At 38.7% G+C, this 24,232-nt stretch overlaps 5 non-coding genes across 5 annotated transcripts; all 5 read right to left on the bottom strand.

Annotated features, from left to right (window-relative positions):
* Nucleotides 1-1,344: 1,344 nt before the first annotated feature.
* On the bottom strand, nt 1,345-1,417 carry TRNAF-GAA (transfer RNA phenylalanine (anticodon GAA)). Its single transcript has one exon. It is a non-coding gene; the product is annotated as a tRNA-Phe (tRNA).
* Nucleotides 1,418-2,501: 1,084 nt separating this feature from the next.
* TRNAF-GAA (transfer RNA phenylalanine (anticodon GAA)) lies at nt 2,502-2,574 on the bottom strand. Its single transcript has one exon. It is a non-coding gene; the product is annotated as a tRNA-Phe (tRNA).
* Nucleotides 2,575-6,574: 4,000 nt separating this feature from the next.
* Nucleotides 6,575-6,647, bottom strand: TRNAF-GAA (transfer RNA phenylalanine (anticodon GAA)). Its single transcript has one exon. It is a non-coding gene; the product is annotated as a tRNA-Phe (tRNA).
* Nucleotides 6,648-10,648: 4,001 nt separating this feature from the next.
* Nucleotides 10,649-10,721, bottom strand: TRNAF-GAA (transfer RNA phenylalanine (anticodon GAA)). The gene has a single exon. It is a non-coding gene; the product is annotated as a tRNA-Phe (tRNA).
* A 5,150-nt stretch (nt 10,722-15,871) lies between these two features.
* TRNAF-GAA (transfer RNA phenylalanine (anticodon GAA)) lies at nt 15,872-15,944 on the bottom strand. Its single transcript has one exon. It is a non-coding gene; the product is annotated as a tRNA-Phe (tRNA).
* Between the last annotated feature and the right edge of the window lie 8,288 nt (nt 15,945-24,232).

Consider the following 24,232-nt stretch of genomic DNA (forward strand, 5'->3'; position numbering starts at 1 on the left):
ACATTCATAGTCAAACCTGAAGGCAAGATAGGTGGAAGAAAGTTTAAAAGGAGGACAGAAAGCAAAGTCTATGTTGAATTGATCATTTTGTAGATCAGTTGATAAAAATGTTAATAGAGAAAAAAGTACTACAGCTGATTCCAAGACCTATTTTGTTAGAAGCAAGGAACCTCTCAACTGTGCCGAAACCCGGGATTGAACCAGGGACCTTTAGATCTTCACTCTAACACTCTCCCAACTGAGCTATTTCGGCCTTCTGATAGCTGGGGTCTTCATACTTTAATTTGAACCATTTAACAAAATAGATGCAGGACCTGGATTTTTAACCTCATATGGTAGAGATATTTTTTAAGGAGTCCTGTATCATTCCCCAGTTAACTGGTGCAATGGGTAAATAGCATTTTTGGGATCCAGGTTAGGTAGTTGTTTTTTTAACTCTGAATGGACTAGCACTATATTACCCAGATATATTTGGCATGAGTAGGTAAGCAATGTCATCTGACTACTGACATCTGTGTTCAAGGAGAAGTGGAATGTGATGCAGACAAGAGTTTACTTTACAAAAAAGGACGAAATGGAAAACATTCATAGTCAAACCTGAAGGCAAGATAGGTGGAAGAAAGTTTAAAAGGAGGACAGAAAGCAAAGTCTATGTTGAATTGATCATTTTGTAGATCAGTTGATAAAAATGTTGATAGAGAAAAAAGTACTACAGCTGATTCCAAGACCTATTTTGTTACAAGCAAGGAACCTCTCAACTGTGCCGAAACCCAGGATTGAACCAGGGACCTTTAGATCTTCAGTCTAACGCTCTCCCAACTTAGCTATTTCAGCCTGCTTATAGCTGTGGTCTTCATACTTTAATTTAAACCATTTAACAAAATAGATGCAGGACCTGGAGTTTTTAACCTCATATGGTGAGATATGTTTTAAGGAGTCCTGTATCATTCCGCAATTAACTGGTGCAATGGGTAAATAGCATTTTTGGGATCCAGGTTAGGTAGTTGTTTTTTTAACTCTGAATGGACTAGCACTATATTACCCAGATATATTTGGCATGAGTAGGTAAGCAATGTCATCTGACTACTGACATCTGTGTTCAAGGGGAAGTGGAAGGTAATGCAGACAAGAGTTTACTTTACAAAAAAGCATGAAATGGGAAATATTCATTGTCAAACCTGAAGGTAAGAGAGGTGGAAGCAAGTTTAGAAGGAGGATATAAAGCAAAGTCCATGTTAAATTGATTGTGTTGTAGATCAGTTGGAAAAAATTTGATGAATAGAGAAAAAGTACTACAGCTGATTCCAAGACCTATTTTGTTAGAAGCAAGGAACCTCTCAACTGTGCCGAAACCCGGGATTGAACCAGGGACCTTTAGATCTTCAGTCTAACGCTCTCCCAACTGAGCTATTTCGGCCTTCTGATAGCTGTGGTCTTCATACTTTAATTTGAACCATTTAACAAAATAGATGCAGGACCTGGATTTTTAACCTCATATGGTAGAGATATGTTTTAAGGAGTCCTGTATCATTCCCCAGTTAACTGGTGCAATGGGTAAATAGCATGTTTGTGATCCAGGTTAGGTAGTTGTTTTTTTAACTCTGAATGGACTAGCACTATATTACCTAGATATATTTGGCATGAGTAGGTAAGCAATGTCATCTGACTACTGACATCTGTGTTCAAGGGGAAGTGGAATGTGATGCAGACAAGAGTTTACTTTACAAAAAAGGACGAAATGGGAAACATTCATTGTCAAACCTGAAGGCAAGATAGGTGGAAGAAAGTTTAAAAAGAGGACAGAAAGCAAAGTCTATGTTGAATTGATCATTTTGTAGATCAGTTGATAAAAATGTTGATAGAGAAAAAAGTACTACAGCTGATTCCAAGACCTATTTTGTTAGAAGCAAGGAACCTCTCAACTGTGCCGAAACCCAGGATGGAACCAGGGACCTTTAGATCTTCAGTCTAACGCTCTCCCAACTGAGCTATTTCGGCCTGCTTATAGCTGTGGTCTTCATACTTTAATTTAAACCATTTAACAAAATAGATGCAGGACCTGGATTTTTAACCTCATATGGTAGAGATATGTTTTAAGGAGTCCTGTATCATTCCGCAATTAACTGGTACAATGGGTAAATAGCATTTTTTGGATCCAGGTTAGGTAGTTGTTTTTTTAACTCTGAATGGACTAGCACTATATTACCCAGATATATTTGGCATGAGTAGGTAAGCAATGTCATCTGACTACTGACATCTGTGTTCAAGGGGAAGGTAATTCAGACAAGAGTTTACTTTACAAAAAAGCATGAAATGGGAAATATTCATTGTCAAACCTGAAGGTAAGAGAGGTGGAAGCAAGTTTAGAAGAGGACATAAAGCAAAGTCTATGTTAAATTGATTGTGTTGTAGATCAGTTGGAACAAATTTGATGAATAGAGAAAAAGTACTACAGCTGATTCCAAGACCTATTTTGTTAGAAGCAAGGAACCTCTCATCTGTGCCGAAACCCGGGATTGAACCAGGGACCTTTAGATCTTCAGTCTAACGCTCTCCCAACTGAGCTATTTCGGCCTTCTGATAGCTGGTGTCTTCATACTTTAATTTGAACCATTTAACAAAATAGATGCAGGACCTGGATTTTTAACCTCATATGGTAGAGATATGTTTTAAGGAGTCCTGTATCATTCCCCAGTTAACTGGTGCAATGGGTAAATAGTATTTTTGGGATCCAGGTTAGGTAGTTGTTTTTTAACTCTGAATGGACTAGCACTATATTACCTAGATATATTTGGCATGAGTAGGTAAGCAATGTCATCTGACTACTGACATCTGTGTTCAAGGGGAAGTGGAATGTGATGCAGACAAGAATTTACTTTACAAAAAAGGACGAAATGGGAAACATTCATTGTGAAACCTGAAGGCAAGATAGGTGGAAGAAAGTTTAAAAGGAGGACAGAAAGCAAAGTCTATGTTGAATTGATCATTTTGTAGATCAGTTGATAAAAATGTTGATAGAGAAAAAAGTACTACAGCTGATTCCAAGACCTATTTTGTTAGAAGCAAGGAACCTCTCAACTGTGCCGAAACCCGGGACTGAACCAGGGACCTTTAGATCTTCAGTCTAACGCTCTCCCAACTGAGCTATTGCGGCCTGCTTATAGCTGTGGTCTTCATACTTTAATTTAAATCATTTAACAAAATAGATGCAGGACCTGGATTTTTAACCTCATATGGTAGAGATATGTTTTAAGGAGTCCTGTATCATTCCGCAATTAACTGGTGCAATGGGCAAATAGCATTTTTGGGATCCAGGTTAGGTAGTTGTTTTTTTAACTCTGAATGGACTAGCACTATATTACCCAGATATATTTGGCATGAGTAGGTAAGCAATGTCATCTGACTACTGACATCTGTGTTCAAGGGGAAGTGGAAGGTAATGCAGACAAGAGTTTACTTTACAAAAAAGCATGAAATGGGAAATATTCATTGTCAAACCTGAAGGTAAGAGAGGTGGAAGCAAGTTTAGAAGGAGGACATAAAGCAAAGTCTATGTTAAATTGATTGTGTTGTAGATCAGTTGGAAAAAATTTGATGAATAGAGAAAAAGTACTACAGCTGATTCCAAGACCTATTTTGTTAGAAGCAAGGAACCTCTCAACTGTGCCGAAACCCAGGATTGAACCAGGGACCTTTAGATCTTCAGTCTAATGCTCTCCCAACTGAGCTATTTCGGCCTGCTTACAGCTGTGGTCTTCATACTTTAATTTAAACCATTTAACAAAATAGATGCAGGACCTGGATTTTTAACCTCATATGGTAGAGATATGTTTTAAGGAGTCTTGTATCATTCCGCAATTAACTGGTGCAATGGGTAAATAGCATTTTTTGGATCCAGGTTAGGTAGTTGTTTTTTTACCTCTGAATGGACTAGCACTATATTACCCAGATATATTTGGCATGAGTAGGCAAGAAATGTCATCTGACTACTGACATCTGTGTTCAAGGGGAAGTGGAAGGTAATGCAGACAAGAGTTTACTTTACAAAAAAGCATGAAATGGGAAATATTCATTGTCAAACCTGAAGTTAAGAGAGGTGGAAGCAAGTTTAGAAGGAGGACATAAAGCAAAGTCTATGTTAAATTGATTGTGTTGTAGATCAGTTGGAAAAAATTTGATGAATAGAGAAAAAGTACTACAGCTGATTCCAAGACCTACTTTGTTAGAAGCAAGGAACCTCTCAACTGTGCCGAAACCCAGGATTGAACCAGGGACCTTTAGATCTTCAGTCTAACGCTCTCCCAACTGAGCTATTTCAGCATTCTGATAGCTGGGGTCTTCATACTTTAATTTGAACCATTTAACAAAATAGATGCAGGACCTGGATTTTTAACCTCATATGGTAGAGATATGTTTTAAGGAGTCCTGTATCATTCCCCAGTTAACTGGTGCAATGGGTAAATAGCATTTTTGGGATCCAGGTTAGGTAGTTGTTTTTTTAACTCTGAATGGACTAGCACTATATTACCTGGATATATTTGGCATGAGTAGGTAAGCAATGTCATCTGACTACTGACATCTGTGTTCAAGGGGAAGTGGAATGTGATGCAGACAAGAGTTTACTTTACAAAAAAGGACGAAGTGGGAAACATTCATTGTCAAACCTGAAGGCAAGATAGGTGGAAGAAAGTTTAAAAGGAGGACAGAAAGCAAAGTCTATGTTGAATTGATCATTTTATAGATCAGTTGATAAAAATGTTGATAGAGAAAAAAGTACTACAGCTGATTCCAAGACCTATTTTGTTAGAAGCAAGGAACCTCTCAACTGTGCCAAAACCCGGGATGGAACCAGGGACCTTTAGATCTTCAGTCTAATGCTCTCCTAACTGAGCTATTGCGGCCTGCTTATAGATGTGGTCTTCATACTTTAATTGAAACCATTTAACAAAATAGATGCAGGACCTGGATTTTTAACCTCATATGGTAGAGATATGTTTTAAGGAGTCCTGTATCATTCCGCAATTAACTGGTGCAATGGGCAAATAGCAGTTTTGGGATCCAGGTTAGGTAGTTGTTTTTTTAACTCTGAATGGACTAGCACTATATTACCCAGATATATTTGGCATGAGTAGGTAAGCAATGTCATCTGACTACTGACATCTGTATTCAAGGGGAGGTGGAAGGTAATGCAGACAAGAGTTTACTTTACAAAAAAGCATGAAATGGGAAATATTCATTGTCAGACCTGAAGGTAAGAGAGGTGGAAGCAAGTTTAGAAGGAGGACATAAAGCAAAGTCTATGTTAAATTGATTGTGTTGTAGATCAGTTGGAAAAAATTTGATGAATAGAGAAAAAGTACTACAGCTGATTCCAAGACCTATTTTGCTAGAAGCAAGGAACCTTTCAACTGTGCCGAAACCCGGGATTGAACCAGGGACATTTAGATCTTCAGTCTGACGCTCTCCCAACTGAGCTATTTCGGCCTGCTTATAGCTGTGGTCTTCATACTTTAATTTAAACCATTTAACAAAATAGATGCAGGACCTGGATTTTTAACCTCATATGGTAGAGATATGGTTTAAGGAGTCCTGTATCATTCCGCAATTAACTGGTACAATGGGTAAATAGCATTTTTTGGATCCAGGTTAGGTAGTTGTTTTTTTAACTCTGAATGGACTAGCACTATATTACCCAGATATATTTGGCATGAGTAGGTAAGCAATGTCATCTGACTACTGACATCTGTGTTCAAGGGGAAGTGGAAGGTAATGCAGACAAGAGTTTACTTTACAAAAAAGCATGAAATGGGAAATATTCATTGTCAAACCTGAAGGTAAGAGAGGTGGAAGCAAGTTTAGAAGGAGGACATAAAGCAAAGTCTATGTTGAATTGATCATTTTGTAGATCAGTTGATAAAAATGTTGATAGAGAAAAAAGTACTACAGATTATTCCAAGACCTATTTTGTTAGAAGCAAGGAACCTCTCAACTGTGCCGAAACCCGGGATTGAACCAGGGACCTTTAGATCTTCAGTCTAACGCTCTCCCAACTTAGCTATTTCGGCCTGCTTATAGCTGTGGTCTTCATACTTTAATTTAAACCATTTAACAAAATAGATGCAGGACCTGGATTTTTAACCTCATATGGTGAGATATGTTTTAAGGAGTCCTGTATCATTCTGCAATTAACTGGTGCAATGGGTAAATAGCATTTTTGGGATCCAGGTTAGGTAGTTGTTTTTTTAACTCTGAATGGACTAGCACTATATTACCCAGATATATTTGGCATGAGTAGGTAAGCAATGTCATCTGACTACTGACATCTGTGTTCAAGGGGAAGTGGAAGGTAATGCAGACAAGAGTTTACTTTACAAAAAAGCATGAAATGGGAAATATTCATTGTCAAACCTGAAGGTAAGAGAGGTGGAAGCAAGTTTAGAAGGAGGATATAAAGCAAAGTCTATGTTAAATTGATTGTGTTGTAGATCAGTTGGAAAAAATTTGATGAATAGAGAAAAAGTACTACAGCTGATACCAAGACCTATTTTGTTAGAAGCAAGGAACCTCTCAACTGTGCCGAAACCCGGGATTGAACCAGGGACCTTTAGATCTTCAGTCTAACGCTCTCCCAACTGAGCTATTTCGGCCTTCTGATAGCTGTGGTCTTCATACTTTAATTTGAACCATTTAACAAAATAGATGCAGGACCTGGATTTTTAACCTCATATGGTAGAGATATGTTTTAAGGAGTCCTGTATCATTCCCCAGTTAACTGGTGCAATGGGTAAATAGCATTTTTGGGATCCAGGTTAGGTAGTTGTTTTTTTAACTCTGAATGGACTAGCACTATATTACCTAGATATATTTGGCATGAGTAGGTAAGCAATGTCATCTGACTACTGACATCTGTGTTCAAGGGGAAGTGGAATGTGATGCAGACAAGAGTTTACTTTACAAAAAAGGACGAAATGGGAAACATTCATTGTCAAACCTGAAGGCAAGATAGGTGGAAGAAAGTTTAAAAAGAGGACAGAAAGCAAAGTCTATGTTGAATTGATCATTTTGTAGATCAGTTGATAAAAATGTTGATAGAGAAAAAAGTACTACAGCTTATTCCAAGACCTATTTTGTTCGAAGCAAGGAACCTCTCAACTGTGCCCAAACCCGGGATTGAACCAGGGACCTTTAGATCTTCAGTCTAACGCTCTCCCAACTGAGCTATTGCAGCCTGCTTATAGCTGTGGTCTTCATACTTTAATTTAAACCATTTAACAAAATAGATGCAGGACCTGGATTTTTAACCTCATATGGTAGAGATATGTTTTAAGGAGTCCTGTATCATTCCGCAATTAACTGGTGCAATGGGCAAATAGCAGTTTTGGGATCCAGGTTAGGTAGTTGTTTTTTTAACTCTGAATGGACTAGCACTATATTACCCAGATATATTTGGCATGAGTAGGTAAGCAATGTCATCTGACTACTGACATCTGTATTCAAGGGGAGGTGGAAGGTAATGCAGACAAGAGTTTACTTTACAAAAAAGCATGAAATGGGAAATATTCATTGTCAAACCTGAAGGTAAGAGAGGTGGAAGCAAGTTTAGAAGGAGGACATAAAGCAAAGTCTATGTTAAATTGATTGTGTTGTAGATCAGTTGGAAAAAATTTGATGAATAGAGAAAAAGTACTACAGCTGATTCCAAGACCTATTTTGTTAGAAGCAAGGAACCTCTCAACTGTGCCGAAACCCGGGATTGAACCAGGGACCTTTAGATCTTCATTCTAACACTCTCCCAACTGAGCTATTTCGGCCTGCTTATAGCTGTGGTCTTCATACTTTAATTTAAACCATTTAACAAAATAGATGCAGGACCTGGATTTTTAACCTCATATGGTAGAGATATGTTTTAAGGAGTCCTGTATCATTCCCCAGTTAACTGGTGCAATGGGTAAATAGCATTTTTGGGATCCAGGTTAGGTAGTTTTTTTTTTAACTCTGAATGGACTAGCACTATATTACCTAGAAATATTTGGCATGAGTAGGTAAGCAATGTCATCTGACTACTGACATCTGTGTTCAAGGGGAAGTGGAATGTGATGCAGACAAGAGTTTACTTTACAAAAAAGGACGAAATGGGAAACATTCATTGTCAAACCTGAAGGCAAGATAGGTGGAAGAAAGTTTAAAAGGAGGACAGAAAGCAAAGTCTATGTTGAATTGATCATTTTGTAGATCAGTTGATAAAAATGTTGATAGAGAAAAAAGTACTACAGCTGATTCCAAGACCTATTTTGTTAGAAGCAAGGAACCTCTCAACTGTGCCGAAAACCGGGATGGAACCAGGGACCTTTAGATCTTCAGTCTAACGCTCTCCCAACTGAGCTATTGCGGCCTGCTTATAGCTGTGGTCTTCATACTTTAATTTAAACCATTTAACAAAATAGATGCAGGACCTGGATTTTTAACCTCATATGGTAGAGATATGTTTTAAGGAGTCCTGTATCATTCCGCAATTAACTGGTGCAATGGGCAAATAGCAGTTTTGGGATCCAGGTTAGGTAGTTGTTTTTTTAACTCTGAATGGACTAGCACTATATTACCCAGATATATTTGGCATGAGTAGGTAAGCAATGTCATCTGACTACTGACATCTGTATTCAAGGGGAGGTGGAAGGTAATGCAGACAAGAGTTTACTTTACAAAAAAGCATGAAATGGGAAATATTCATTGTCAAACCTGAAGCTAAGAGAGGTGGAAGCAAGTTTAGAAGGAGGACATAAAGCAAAGTCTATGTTAAATTGATTGTGTTGTAGATCAGTTGGAAAAAATTTGATGAATAGAGAAAAAGTACTACAGCTGATTCCAAGACCTATTTTGTTAGAAGCAAGGAACCTCTCAACTGTGCCGAAACCCAGGATTGAACCAGGGACCTTTAGATCTTCAGTCTAACGCTCTCCCAACTGAGCTTTTTCGGCCTGCTTATAGCTGTGGTCTTCATACTTTAATTTAAACCATTTAACAAAATAGATGCAGGACCTGGATTTTTAACCTCATATGGTAGAGATATGTTTTAAGGAGTCCTGTATCATTCCGCAATTAACTGGTACAATGGGTAAATAGCATTTTTTGGATCCAGGTTAGGTAGTTGTTTTTTTAACTCTGAATGGACTAGCACTATATTACCCAGATATATTTGGCATGAGTAGGTAAGCAATGTCATCTGACTACTGACATCTGTGTTCAAGGGGAAGTGGAAGGGAATGCAGACAAGAGTTTACTTTACAAAAAGCATGAAATGGGAAATATTCATTGTCAAACCTGAAGGTAAGAGAGGTGGAAGCAAGTTTAGAAGGAGGACATAAAGCAAAGTCTATGTTAAATTGATTGTGTTGTAGATCAGTTGGAAAAAATTTGATGAATAGAGAAAAAGTACTACAGCTGATTCCAAGACCTATTTTGTTAGAAGCAAGGAACCTCTCAACTGTGCCGAAACCCGGAATTGAACCAGGGACCTTTAGATCTTCAGTCTAACGCTCTCCCAACTGAGCTATTTTGGCCTTCTGATAGCTGGAGTCTTCATACTTTAATTTGAACCATTTAACAAAATAGATGCAGGACCTGGATTTTTAACCTCATATGGTAGAGATATGTTTTAAGGAGTCCTGTATCATTCCCCAGTTAACTGGTGCAATGGGTAAATAGCATTTTTGGGATCCAGGTTAGGTAGTTGTTTTTTTAACTCTGAATGAACTAGCACTATATTACCTAGATATATTTGGCATGAGTAGGTAAGCAATGTCATCTGACTACTGACATCTGTGTTCAAGGGGAAGTGGAATGTGATGCAGACAAGAGTTTACTTTACAAAAAAGGACGAAATGGGAAACATTCATTGTCAAACCTGAAGGCAAGATAGGTGGAAGAAAGTTTAAAAGGAGGACAGAAAGCAAAGTCTATGTTGAATTGATCATTTTGTAGATCAGTTGATAAAAATGTTGATAGAGAAAAAAGTACTACAGCTGATTCCAAGACCTATTTTGTTAGAAGTAAGGAACCTCTCAACTGTGCCGAAACCCGGGATTGAACCAGGGACCTTTAGATCTTCAGTCTAATGCTCTCCCAACTGAGCTATTTCGCCCTGCTTACAGCTGTGGTCTTCATACTTTAATTTAAACCATTTAACAAAATAGATGCAGGACCTGGATTTTTAACCTCATATGGTAGAGATATGTTTTAAGGAGTTTTGTATCATTCCGCAATTAACTGGTGCAATGGGTAAATAGAATTTTTTGGATCCAGGTTAGGTAGTTGTTTTTTTAACTCTGAATGGACTAGCACTATATTACCCAGATATATTTGGCATGAGTAGGCAAGCAATGTCATCTGACTACTGACATCTGTGTTCAAGGGGAAGTGGAAGGTGATGCAGACAAGAGTTTACTTTACAAAAAAGCATGAAATGGGAAATATTCATTGTCAAACCTGAAGTTAAGAGAGGTGGAAGCAAGTTTAGAAGGAGGACATAAAGCAAAGTCTATGTTAAATTTATTGTGTTGTAGATCAGTTGGAAAAAATTTGATGAATAGAGAAAAAGTTCTACAGCTGAATCCAAGACCTATTTTGTTAGAAGCAAGGAACCTCTCAACTGTGCCGAAACCCGGGATTGAACCAGGGACCTTTAGATCTTCAGTCTAACGCTCTCCCAACTGAGCTATTTCGGCATTCTGATAGCTGGGGTCTTCATACTTTAATTTGAACCATTTAACAAAATAGATGCAGGACCTGGATTTTTAACCTCATATGGTAGAGATATGTTTTAAGGAGTCCTGTATCATTCCCCAGTTAACTGGTGCAATGGGTAAATAGCATTTTTGGGATCCAGGTTAGGTACTTGTTTTTTTAACTCTGAATGGACTAGCATTATATTACCCAGATATATTTGGCATGAGTAGGTAAGCAATGTCATCTGACTACTGACATCTGTGTTCAAGGGGAAGTGGAATGTGATTCAGACAAGAGTTTACTTTACAAAAAAGGACGAAATGGGAAACATTCATAGTCAAACCTGAAGGCAAGATAAGTGGAAGAAAGTTTAAAAGGAGGACAGAAAGCAAAGTCTTTTTTGAATTGATCATTTTGTGGATCAGTTGATAAAGAAAAAAGTACTACAGCTGATTCCAAGACTTATTTTGTGAGAAGCAAGGAACCTCTCAACAGTGCCGAAACCCGGGATTAAACCAGGGACCTTTAGATCTTCAGTCTAACGCTCTCCCAAATGAGCTATTTCTGCCTCCTGCTAGCTGTAGTCTTCATACTTTGATTTGAACCATTTAACAAAATAGATGCATGACCTGGATATTTGACCTTATAGGTTAGAGATATGTTTTAAGGAGTCCTGTATCATTCAGCAGTTAACTGGTGCAATGGGAAAATACTATTTTTGGGATCCAGGTTAGGTCATTTTTTTTTTAACTCCGAATGGACTAGCACTATATTACCCAGACGTATTTTGCCTGAGTCGGTAAGCAATGTCATCTGACCACTGACATCTGTGTTCAAGGGGAAGTGGAAGGTAATGCAGACCAGAGTTTACTTTACAAAAAAGCATGACATGGGAAACATTCATAGTCAAACCTGAAGGCAAGAGAGGTGGAAGCAAGTCTAGAAGGAGGACAGAAAGCAAAGTCTATGTTAAATTGATTGTGTTGTAGATCATTTGGAAAAAAATTGATGAATACAGAAAAAGGACAACAGCTGATTCTAAGACCTATTTTGTTAGAAGCAAGGAACCTCTCAACAGTGCCGAAACCCGGGATTGAACCAGGGACCTTTAGATCTTCAGTCTAACACTCTCCCAACTGAGCTATTTCGGCCTGCTGATATCTGTGGTCTTCATACTTTAATTTGAACCATTTAACAAAATAGATGCAGGACCTGGATTTCTAACCTCATATGGTAGTGATATGTTTTAAGGAGTCCTGTATCATTCCCCAGTTAACTGGTGCAATGGTTAAATAGCATATTTGGGATCCAGGTTAGGTAGTTGTTTTTTTAACTCTGAATGGACTAGCACTATATTACCCAGATATATTTGGCATGAGTAGGTAAGCAATGTCATCTGACTACTGACATCTGTGTTCAAGGGGAAGTGGAATGTGATGCAGACAAGAGTTTACTTTACAAAAAAGGACGAAATGGGAAACATTCATAGTCAAACCTGAAGGCAAGATAGGTGGAAGAAAGTTTAAAAGGAGGACAGAAAGCAAAGTCTATGTTTAATTGATCATTTTGTAGACCAGTTGATAAAAATGTTGATAGAGAAAAAAGTACTACAGCTGATTCCAAGACCTATTTTGTTAGAAGCAAGGAACCTCTCAACTGTGCCGAAACCCGGGATTGAAACAGGGACCTTTAGATCTTCAGTCTAACGCTCTCCCAACTGAGCTATTTCGGCCTGCTTATAGCTGTGGTCTTCATACTTTAATTTAAACCATTTAACAAAATAGATGCAGGACCTGGATTTTTAACCTCATATGGTAGAGATATGTTTTAAGGAGTCCTGTATCATTCCCCAGTTAACTGGTGCAATGAGTAAATAGCATTTTTGGGATCCAGGTTAGGTAGTTGTTTTTTTAAGTCTGAATGGACTAGCACTATATTACCCAGATATATTTGGCATGAGTAGGTAAGCAATGTCATCTGACTACTGACATCTGTGTTCAAGGGGAAGTGGAATGTGATGCAGACAAGAGTTTACTTTACAAAAAAGGACGAAATGGGAAACATTCATAGTCAAACCTGAAGGCAAGATAGGTGGAAGAAAGTTTAAAAGGAGGACAGAAAGCAACGTCTATGTTGAATTGATCACTTTGTAGATCAGTTGATAAAAATGTTGATAGAGAAAAAAGTACTACAGCTGATTCCAAGACTTACTTTGTTAGAAACAAGGAACCTCTCAACAGTGCCAAAACCCGGGATTGAACCAGGGACCTTTAGATCTTCAGTCTAACGCTCTCCCAAATGAAATATTTCGGCCTGCTGCTAGCTATAGTCTTTTTACCTTAATTTGAACCATTTAACTAAATAGATGCATGACCTGGATATTTGACCTTATATGTTAGAGATATGTTTTAAGGAGTCCTGTATCATTCAGCAGTTAACTGGTGCAATGGGTAAATAATATTTTTGGGATCCAGGTTAGGTCATTTTTTTTTTATCTCCGAATGGACTAGCACTATATCACCCAGACGTATTTGGCATGAGTAGGTAAGCAATGTCATCTGACTACTGACATCTGTGTTCAAGGGGAAGTGGAAGGTAATGCAGACAAGAATTTACTTCACAAAAAAGCATGAAATGGGAAATATTCATTGTCAAACCTGAAGGTAAGAGAGGTGGAAGCAAGTTTAGAAGGAGGACATAAAGCAAAGTCTATGTTAAATTGATTGTGTTGTAGATCAGTTGGAAAAAATTTGATGAATAGAGAAACAGTACTACAGCTGATTCCAAGACCTATTTTGTTAGAAGCAAGGAACCTCTCAACTGTGCCGAAACCCGGGATTGAACCTGGGACCTTTAGATCTTCAGTCTAACGCTCTCCCAACTGAGCTATTTCCGCCTTCTGATAGCTGGGGTCCTCATACTTTAATTTGAACCATTTAACAAAATAGATGCAGGACCTGGATTTTTAACCTCATATGGTAGAGATATGTTTTAAGGAGTCCTGTATCATTCCCAAGTTAACTGGTGCAATGGGTAAATAGCATTTTTGGGATCCAGGTTAGGTAGTTGTTTTTTTAACTCTGAATGGACTAGCACTATATTACCCAGATATATTTGGCATGAGTAGGTAAGCAATGTCATCTGACTACTGACATCTGTGTTCAAGGGGAAGTGGAATGTGATGCAGACAAGAGTTTACTTTACAAAAAAGGACGAAATGGGAAACATTCATAGTCAAACCTGAAGGCAAGATAGGTGGAAAAAAGTTTAAAAGGAGGACAGAAAGCAAAGTCTATGTTGAATTGATCATTTTGTAGATCAGTTGATAAAAATGTTGATAGAGAAAAAAGTACTACAGCTGATTCCAAGACTTATTTTGTGAGAAGCAAGGAACCTCTCAACAGTGCCGAAACCCGGGATTGAACCAGGGACCTTTAGATCTTCAGTCTAACGTTCTCCCAACTGAGCTATTTCGGCCTCCTGCTAGCTCTAGTCTTCATACTTTGATTTGAACCATTTAACAAAATAGATGCATGACCTGGACATTTGACCTTATAGGTTAGAGATATGGTTTAAGGAGTCCTGTATCATTCAGCAGTTAACTGGTGCAATGGGTAAATACTATTTTTGGGATCCAGGTTAGGTCATATTTTTTTTAACTCCGAATGGACTACAACTATATTACCCAGACGTACCTTGCCTGAGTAGGTAAGCAATGTCATCTGACCACTGACATCTGTGTTCAAGGGGAAGTGGAAGGTAATGCAGACCAGAGTTTACTTTACAAAAAAGCATGACATGGGAAACATTCATAGTCAAACCTGAAGGCAAGAGAGGTGGAAGCAAGTCTAGAAGGAGGACAGAAAGCAAAGTCTATGTTAAATTGATTGTGTTGTAGATCAGTTGGAATACATTTGATGAATAGAGAAACAGTACTACAGCTGATTCCAAGACCTATTTTGTTAGAAGCAAGGAACCTCTCAACTGTGCCGAAACCCGGGATTGAACCAGGGACCTTTAGATCTTCAGTCTAACGTTCGCCCAACTGAGCTATTTCGGCCTTCTGATAGCTGGGGTCTTCATACTTTAATTTGAACCATTTAACAAAATAGATGCAGGACCTTGATTTTTAACCTCATATGGTAGAGATATGTTTTAAGGAGTCCTGTATCATTCCCCAGTTAACTGGTGCAATGGGTAAATAGCATTTTTGGGATCCAGGTTAGGTAGTTGTTTTTTTAACTCTGAATGGACTAGCACTATATTACCCAGATATATTTGGCATGAGTAGGTAAGCAATGTCATCTGACTACTGACATCTGTGTTCAAGGGGAAGTGGAATGTGATGCAGACAAGAGTTTACTTTACAAAAAAGGACGAAATGGGAAACATTCATAGTCAAACCTGAAGGCAAGATAGGTGGAAGAAAGTTTAAAAGGAGGACAGAAAGCAAAGTCTATGTTGAATTGATCATTTTGTAGATCAGTTGATAAAAATGTTGATAGAGAAAAAAGTACTACAGCTGATTCCAAGACTAATTTTGTGAGAAGCAAGGAACCTCTCAACAGTGCCGAAACCCGGGATTGAACCAGGGACCTTTAGATCTTCAGTCTAACACTCTCCCAACTGAGCTATTTCGGCCTGCTGATATATGTGGTCTTCATACTTTAATTTGAACCATTTAACAAAATAGATGCAGGACCTGGATTTTTAACCTCATATGGTAGAGATATGTTTTAAGGAGTCCTGTATCATTCCCCAGTTAACTGGTGCAATGGGTAAATAGCATTTTTGGGATCCAGGTTAGGTAGTTGTTTTTTTAACTCTGAATGGACTAGCACTATATTACCCAGATATATTTGGCATGAGTAGGTAAGCAATGTCATCTGACTACTGACATCTGTGTTCAAGGGGAAGTGGAATGTGATGCAGACAAGAGTTTACTTTACAAAAAAGGACGAAATGGGAAACATTCATAGTCAAACCTGAAGGCAAGATAGGTGGAAGAAAGTTTAAAAGGAGGACAGAAAGCAAAGTCTATGTTGAATTGATCGTTTTGTAGATCAGTTGATAAAAATGTTGATAGAGAAAAAAGTACTACAGCTGATTCCAAGACTAATTTTGTGAGAAGCAAGGAACCTCTCAACAGTGCCGAAACCCGGGATTGAACCAGGGACCTTTAGATCTTCAGTCTAACGCTCTCCCAACTGAGCTATTTCGGCCTCCTGCTAGCTGTAGTCTTCATACTTTGATTTGAACCATTTAACAAAATAGATGCATGACCTGGATATTTGACCATATAGGTTAGAGATATGTTTTAAGGAGTCCTGCATCATTCAGCAGTTAACTGGTGCAATGGGTAAATACTATTTTTGGGATCCAGGTTAGGTAGTTGTTTTTTTAACTCTGAATGGACTAGCACTATATTACCCAGATATATTTGGCATGAGTAGGTAAGCAATGTGATCTGACTACTGACATCTGTGTTCAAGGGGAAGTGGAATGTGATGCAGACAAGAGTTTACTTTACAAAAAAGGACGAAATGGGAAATATTCATAGTCAAACCTGAAGGCAAGATAGGTGGAAGAAAGTTTAAAAGGAGGACAGAAAGCAAAGTCTATGTTGAATTGATCATTTTGTAGATCAGTTGATAAAAATGTTGATAGAGAAAAAAGTACTACATCTGATTCCAAGACCTATTTTGTTAGAAGCAAGGAACCTCTCAACTGTGCCGAAACCCAGGATTGAACCAGGGACCTTTAGATCTTCAGTCTAACGCTCTCCCAACTGAGCTATTTTGGCCTGCTTATAGCTGTGGTCTTCATACTCTAATTTAAACCATTTAACAAAATAGATGCAGGACCTGGATTTTTAACCTCATATGGTAGAGATATGTTTTAACGAGTCCTGTATCATTCCGCAATTAACTGGTGCAATGGGTAAATAGCATTTTTGGGATCCAGGTTAGCTAGTTGTTTTTTTAACTCTGAATGGACTAGCACTATATTACCCAGATATATTTGGCATGAGTAGGTAAGCAATGTCATCTGACTACTGACATCTGTGTTCAAGGGGAAGTGGAAGGTAATGCAGACAAGAGTTTACTTTACAAAAAAGCATGAAATGGGAAATATTCATTGTCAAACCTGAAGGTAGGATAGGTGGAAACAAGTTTAGAAGGAGGACATAAAGCAAAGTCTATGTTAAATTGATTGTGTTGTAGATCAGTTGAAAAAAATTTGATGAATAGAGAAAAAGTACTACAGCTGATTCCAAGATCTATTTTGTTAGAAGCAAGGAACCTCTCAACTGTGCCGAAACCCGGGATTGAACCAGGGACCTTTAGATCTTCAGTCTAACGCTCTCCCAACTGAGCATTTTCGGCCTGCTGCTAGCTGTAGTCTTCATACTTTGATTTGAACCATTTAATTTGACAATTTTTTATTAATAAACTGCATGATTACTTAAAATCTTTACAGTATAAAAGTGAAAAAAAGAATAAAAAGCTTTATGAACGTCCCGACTCCCCCACTCTCAAGTCCCATTCAAACATAAAAGTGAGAGTCACTTTAAGTTAAAATACTAACATATTAGTCCTGATTAGCTGTCCTAAACATGGTTCTTTTAAAAGGAGTGATGAATAGATTGTACAAGTGTTTCCCAGCTGATAAAGGGGGGCACATGAAAGTTTGGTAGAGTCAATTCATGTACCAAGGGCTGTTGACGAAAGATGGATTCTTCGTGGATCTTTAAACCAGCCCAAGTTAGGTAACTGCGGCAGGAGGCTTCCAGTTACTTTGCAGACAATGCCGTTAAGTGGGAGTCGAGTGCCATTTTTACCTGGTGTATACATTTCCCAACTCTGGCTATCAAACAGGTCGTGGAGACTGAGAGGCACCAGTCCGAGGCCTCTCTACAAGTTCTATAGGCCGTGTTACGTAAAATCGGAAGCAGCAAGCGATGGCGGTCATTGGCCAGCTTTGTGCAGCAGCACAGCAAGTGTAGCCAGGATTCTCTACGGTAATTGCATAGACGACAGGCCAAGGTGCCATCCGTACGGGCCCATTTGGGGTTGAAGTCCATGATCCTGAGGGCCAAAAGTCGAAAGTACAAAATTTTCTTTCTCGCGTAAGTGGATACTGGATCTTGCAGGTAAGGTTGGGGTTTACCTGGAATATATGATTTGTCCAGGGCCTGGGTTAGTGGATTTTGCCGAAGAGATGCAAGGTCAAGTCCAAAGGAGATGATCCGGACTTGGCGCTTAACAGCTTGGGCCCAGGCTGAGAAAGGAATTTCGTGCAGGGGCAAACTCCTTCTTTCGATTTTCAATGCTGCAATAGCTTGTCCTACCTTTGAGTACCAGGGGGAGCCCACCTCATCAAAGATTGATTTTAGGGAGTGCTTTAGCGAATGTTCTGGTGCTTTCAATACTCTAATATAGAGTTTTAAAAGGTCCCCCAATAATACCAGCTCCGGTCGCTTAAGGCCTATTTCTAGCCTTAATCTAGTGTTCCTTGCATATCTAGGGGCCTGTAGCACCAACTTGTAGGCTTTCGCCTGGGCTGCGTTGACCACTTTGTCAAATGCACCAGGGTAGGCTATGTGCCCATATGCAATGGCAGGGATCAGTTTTGCCCTGAGCACTGTCAACATTGGTTCTGCTGAGGGACTGTCCAAGCGGTGGCATAAGCGTCTTAGCGACAGAATGGTTTTGTCAATTTTAGGTTTAAGCTCCTTCAGATGTTTGGCTGCAGAGGCACTCTCAGAGACCCAGGTGCCCAGATAGTTGTAGGATGGGGCAGTGACGATACGGTGCTCCCCCAGGGACCATGAAGCTTCTTTTTTGTGGGGGTATTTGCCAAAAATGACAATTTTGGTCTTGCCCACATTGATCCGTAAGTCATTTGACTTATTGTATAATGCCAAACTGCTTAAGGCTCTTTGGAGCCCCACCCTAGTGTGGTCCATGATCACCGTGTCGTCTGCATACTGGAGTGTTCCCAAGACGAGCCTCCCCAGTTTTAACTAAATAGATGCATGACCTGGATATTTGACCTTATATGTTAGAGATATGTTTTAAGGAGTCCTGTATCATTCAGCAGTTAACTGGTGTAATGGGTAATTAATATTTTTGGGATCCAGGTTAGGTCATTTTTTTTTTTTACTCCGAATGGACTAGCACTATATTACCCAGACGTATTTGGCATGAGTAGGTAAGCAATGTCATCTGACTACTGACATCTGTGTTCAAGGGGAAGTGGAAGGTAATGCAGACAAGAGTTTACTTTACAAAAAAGCATGAAATGGGAAATATTCATAGTCAAACCTGAAGGTAAGAGAGGTGGAAGCAAGTTTAGAAGGAGGACATAAAGCAAAGTCTATGTTAAATTGATTGTGTTGTAGATCAGTTGGAAAAAATTTGATGAATAGAGAAAAAGTACTACAGCTGATTCCAAGACCTACTTTGTGAGAAGCAAGGAACCTCTCAACTGTGCCGAAACCCGGGATTGAAGCAGGGACCTTTAGATCTTCAGTCTAACGCTCTCCCAACTGAGCTATTTCGGCCTTCTGATAGCTGGGGTCTTCATACTTTAATTTGAACCATTTAACAAAATAGATGCAGGACCTGGATTTTTAACCTCATATGGTAGAGATATGTTTTAAGGAGTCCTGTATCATTCCGCAGTTAACTGGTGCAATGGGTAAATAGCATTTTTGGGATCCAGGTTAGGTAGTTGTTTTTTTTAACTCTGAATGGACTAGCACTATATTACCCAGATATATTTGGCATGAGTAGGTAAGCAATGTCATCTGACTACTGACATCTGTGTTCAAGGGGAAGTGGAATGTGATGCAGACAAGAGTTTACTTTACAAAAAAGGATGAAATGGGAAACATTCATAGTCAAACCTGAGGGCAAGATAGGTGGAAGAAATTTTAAAAGGAGGACAGAAAGCAACGTTTATGTTGAATTGATCATTTTGTAGATCAGTTGATAAAAATGTTGATAGAGACAAAAGTACTACAGCTGATTCCAAGACTTACTTTGTGAGAAACAAGGAACCTCTCAACAGTACCGGAACCCGGGATTTAACCAGGGACCTTTAGATCTTCAGTCTAACGCTCTCCCAACTGAGCTATTTCGGCCTGCTGCTAGCTGTAGTCTTCATACTTTGATTTGAACCATTTAACTAAATGGATGCATGACCTGGATATTTGACCTTATATGTTAGAGATATGTTTTAAGGAGTCCTGTATCATTCAGCAGTTAACTGGTGCAATGGGTAAATAATATTTTTGGGATCCAGGTTAGGTCATTTTTTTTTTTTAACTCCGAATGGACTAGCACTATATTACCCAGACGTATTTGGCATGAGTAGGTAAGCAATGTTATCTGACTACTGACATCTGTGTTCAAGGGGAAGTGGAATGTAATGCAGACAAAAGTTTACTTTACAAAAAAGCATGAAATGGGAAATATTCATTGTCAAACCTGAAGGTAAGAGAGGTGGAAGCAAGTTTAAAAGGAGGACATAAAGCAAAGTCCATGTTAAATTGATTGTGTTGTAGATCAGTTGGAAAAAATTTGATGAATAGAGAAAAAGTACTACAGCTGATTCCAAGACCTATTTTGTTAGAAGCAAGGAACCTCTCAACTGTGCCGAAACCCGGGATTGAACCACAGACCTTTAGATCTTCAGTCTAACGCTCTCCCAACTGAGCTATTTCGGCCTGCTTATAGCTGTGGTCTTCATACTTTAATTTAAACCATTTAACAAAATAGATGCAGGACCCGGATTTTTAACCTCATATGGTAGAGATATGTTTTAAGGAGTCCTGTATCATTCCGCAATTAACTGGTGCAATGGGTAAATAGCATTTTTGGGATCCAGGTTAGGTAGTTGTTTTTTAACTCTGAATGGACTAGCACTATATTACCCAGATATATTTGGCATGAGTAGGTAAGCAATGGCATCTGACTACTGACATCTGTGTTCAAGGGGAAGAGGAAGGTAATGCAGACAAGAGTTTACTTTACAAAAAAGCATGAAATGGGAAATATTCATTGTCAAACCTGAAGGTAAGAGAGGTGGAAGCAAGTTTAGAAGGAGGACATAAAGCAAAGTCTATGTTAACTTGATTGTGTTGTAGATCAGTTGGAAAAAATTTGATGAATAGAGAAAAAGTACTACAGCTGATTCCAAGACCTATTTTGTTAGAAGCAAGGAAACTGTCAACTGTGCCGAAATCCGGGATTGAACCAGGGACCTTTAGATCTTCAGTCTAACGCTCTCCCAACTGAGCTATTTCGGCCTTCTGATAACTGGGGTCTTCATACTTTAATTTGAACCATTTAACAAAATAGATGCAGGACCTGGATTTTTAACCTCATATGGTAGAGATATGTTTTAAGGAGTCCTGTATCATTCCCCAGTTAACTGGTGCAATGGGTAAATAGCATTTTTGGGATCCAGGTTAGGTAGTTGTTCTTTTAACTCTGAATGGACTAGCACTATATTACCCAGATATATTTGGCATGAGTAGGTAAGCAATGTCATCTGACTACTGACATCTGTGTTCAAGGGGAAGTGGAATGTGATGCAGACAAGAGTTTACTTTACAAAAAAGGACAAAATGGGAAACATTCATAGTCAAACCTGAAGGCAAGATAGGTGGAAGAAAGTTTAAAAGGAGGACAGAAAGCAAAGTCTATGTTGAATTGATCATTTTGTAGATCAGTTGATAAAAATGTTAATAGAGAAAAAAGTACTACAGCTGATTCCAAGACCTATTTTGTTAGAAGCAAGGAACCTCTCAACTGTGCCGAAACCCGGGATTGAACCAGGGACCTTTAGATCTTCAGTCTAATGCTCTCCCAACTGAGCTATTTCAGCCTGCTTTTAGCTGTAGTCTTCATACTTTGATTTGAACCATTCAACAAAATAGATGCATGACCTGGATATTTGACCTTATATGTTAGAGATATGTTTTAAGGAGTCCTGTATCATTCAGCAGTTAACTGGTGCAATGGGTAAATAATATTTTTGGGATCCAGGTTAGGTCTTTTTTTTTTTTAACTCCGAATGGACTAGCAATATATTACCCAGACGTATTTGGCATCAGTAGGTAAGCAATGTCATCTGACTACTGACATCTGTGTTCAAGGGGCAGTGGATGGTAATGCAGACAAGAGTTTACTTTACAAAAAAGCATGAAATGGGAAATATTCATTGTCAAACCTGAAGGTAAGAGAGGTGGAAGCAAGTTTAGAAGGAGGACATAAAGCAAAGTCTATGTTAAATTGATTGTGTTGTAGATCAGTTGGAAAAAATTTGATGAATAGAGAAAAAGTACTACAGCTGATTCCAAGACCTATTTTGTTAGAAGCAAGGAACGTCTCAACTGTGCCGAAACCGGGGATTGAACCAGGGACCTTTAGATCTTCAGTCTAACGCTCTCCCAACTGAGCTATTTCGGCCTGCTGCTAGCTATAGTCTTCATACCTTAATTTGAACCATTTAACTAAATAGATGCATGACCTGGATATTTGACCTTATATGTTAGAGATATGTTTTAAGGAGTCCTGTATCATTCAGCAGTTAACTGGTGCAATGGGTAAATAATATTTTTGGGATCCAGGTTAGGTCATTTTTTTTTTAACTCCGAATGGACTAGCACTATATCACCCAGACGTATTTGGCATGAGTAGGTAAGCAATATCATCTGACTACTGACATCTGTGTTCAAGGGGAAGTGGAAGGTAATGCAGACAAGAATTTACTTCACAACAAAGCATGAAATGGGAAATATTCATTGTCAAACCTGAAGGTAAGAGAGGTGGAAGCAAGTTTAGAAGGAGGACATAAAGCAAAGTCTATGTTAAATTGATTGTGTTGTAGATTAGTTGGAAAAAATTTCATGAATAGAGAAAAAGTACTACAGCTGATTCCAAGACCTATTTTGTTAGAAGCAAGGAACCTCTCAACTGTGCCGAAACCCGGGATTGAACCAGGGACCTTTAGATCTTCAGTCCAACGCTCTCCCAACTGAGCTATTTCCGCCTTCTGATAGCTGGGGTCTTCATACTTTAATTTGAACCATTTAACAAAATAGATGCAGGACCTGGATTTTTAACCTCATATGGTAGAGATATGTTTTAAGGAGTCCTGTATCATTCCCAAGTTAACTGGTGCAATGGGTAAATAGCATTTTTGGGATCCAGGTTAGGTAGTTGTTTTTTTAACTCTGAATGGACTAGCACTATATTACCCAGATATATTTGGCATGAGTAGGTAAGCAATGTCATCTGACTACTGACATCTGTGTTCAAGGGGAAGTGGAATGTGATGCAGACAAGAGTTTACTTTACAAAAAAGGACAAAATGGGAAACATTCATAGTCAAACCTGAAGGCAAGATAGGTGGTAGCAAGTTTAAAAGGAGGACAGAAAGCAAAGTCTATGTTGAATTGATCATTTTGTAGATCAGTTGATAAAGAAAAAAGTACTACAGCTGATTCCAAGACCTATTTTGTTAGAAGCAAGGAACCTCTCAACTGTGCCGAAACCCAAGATTGAACCAGGGACCTTTAGATCTTCAGTCTAACGCTCTCCCAACTGAGCTATTTCGGCCTGCTTATAGCTGTGGTCTTCATACTTTAATTTAAACCATTTAACAAAATAGATGCAGGACCTGGATTTTTAACCTCATATGGTAGAGATATGTTTTTAGGAGTCCTGTATCATTCCGCAATTAACTGGTGCAATGGGTAAATAGCATTTTTGGGATCCAGGTTAGGTAGTTGTTTTTTTAACTCTGAATGGACTAGCACTATATTACCCAGATATATTTGGCATGAGTAGGTAAGCAATGTCATCTGACTACTGACAGCTGTGTTCAAGGGGAAGTGGAAGGTAATGCAGACAAGAGTTTACTTTACAAAAAAGCCTGAAATCGGAAATATTCATTGTCAAACCTGAAGGTAAGAGGGGTGGAAGCAAGTTTAGAAGGAGGACATAAAGCAAAGTCTATGTTAAATTGATTGTGTTGTAGATCAGTTGGAACAAATTTGATGAATAGAGAAAAAGTACTACAGCTGATTCCAAGACCTATTTTGTAGAAACAAGGAACCTCTCAACTGTGCCGAAACCCGGGATTGAACCAGGGACCTTTAGATCTTCAGTCTAACGCTCTCCCAACTGAGCTATTTCAGCCTGCTTATAGCTGTGGTCTTCATACTTTAATTTAAACCATTTAACAAAATAGATGCAGGACCTGGATTTTTAACCTCATATGGTAGAGATATGTTTTAAGGAGTCCTGTATCATTCCGCAGTTAACTGGTGCAATGGGTAAATAGCATTTTTGGGATCCAGGTTAGGTAGTTGTTTTTTTAACTCTGAATGGACTAGCACTATATTACCCAGATATATTTGGCATGAGTAGGTAAGCAATGTCATCTGACTACTGACATCTGTGTTCAAGGGGAAGTGGAAGGTAATGCAGACAAG

The sequence above is a fragment of the Lissotriton vulgaris genome, chromosome 8 (genome assembly GCF_964263255.1).
Source record: "Lissotriton vulgaris chromosome 8, aLisVul1.2, whole genome shotgun sequence".
Lineage (NCBI taxonomy): Eukaryota > Metazoa > Chordata > Amphibia > Caudata > Salamandridae > Lissotriton > Lissotriton vulgaris.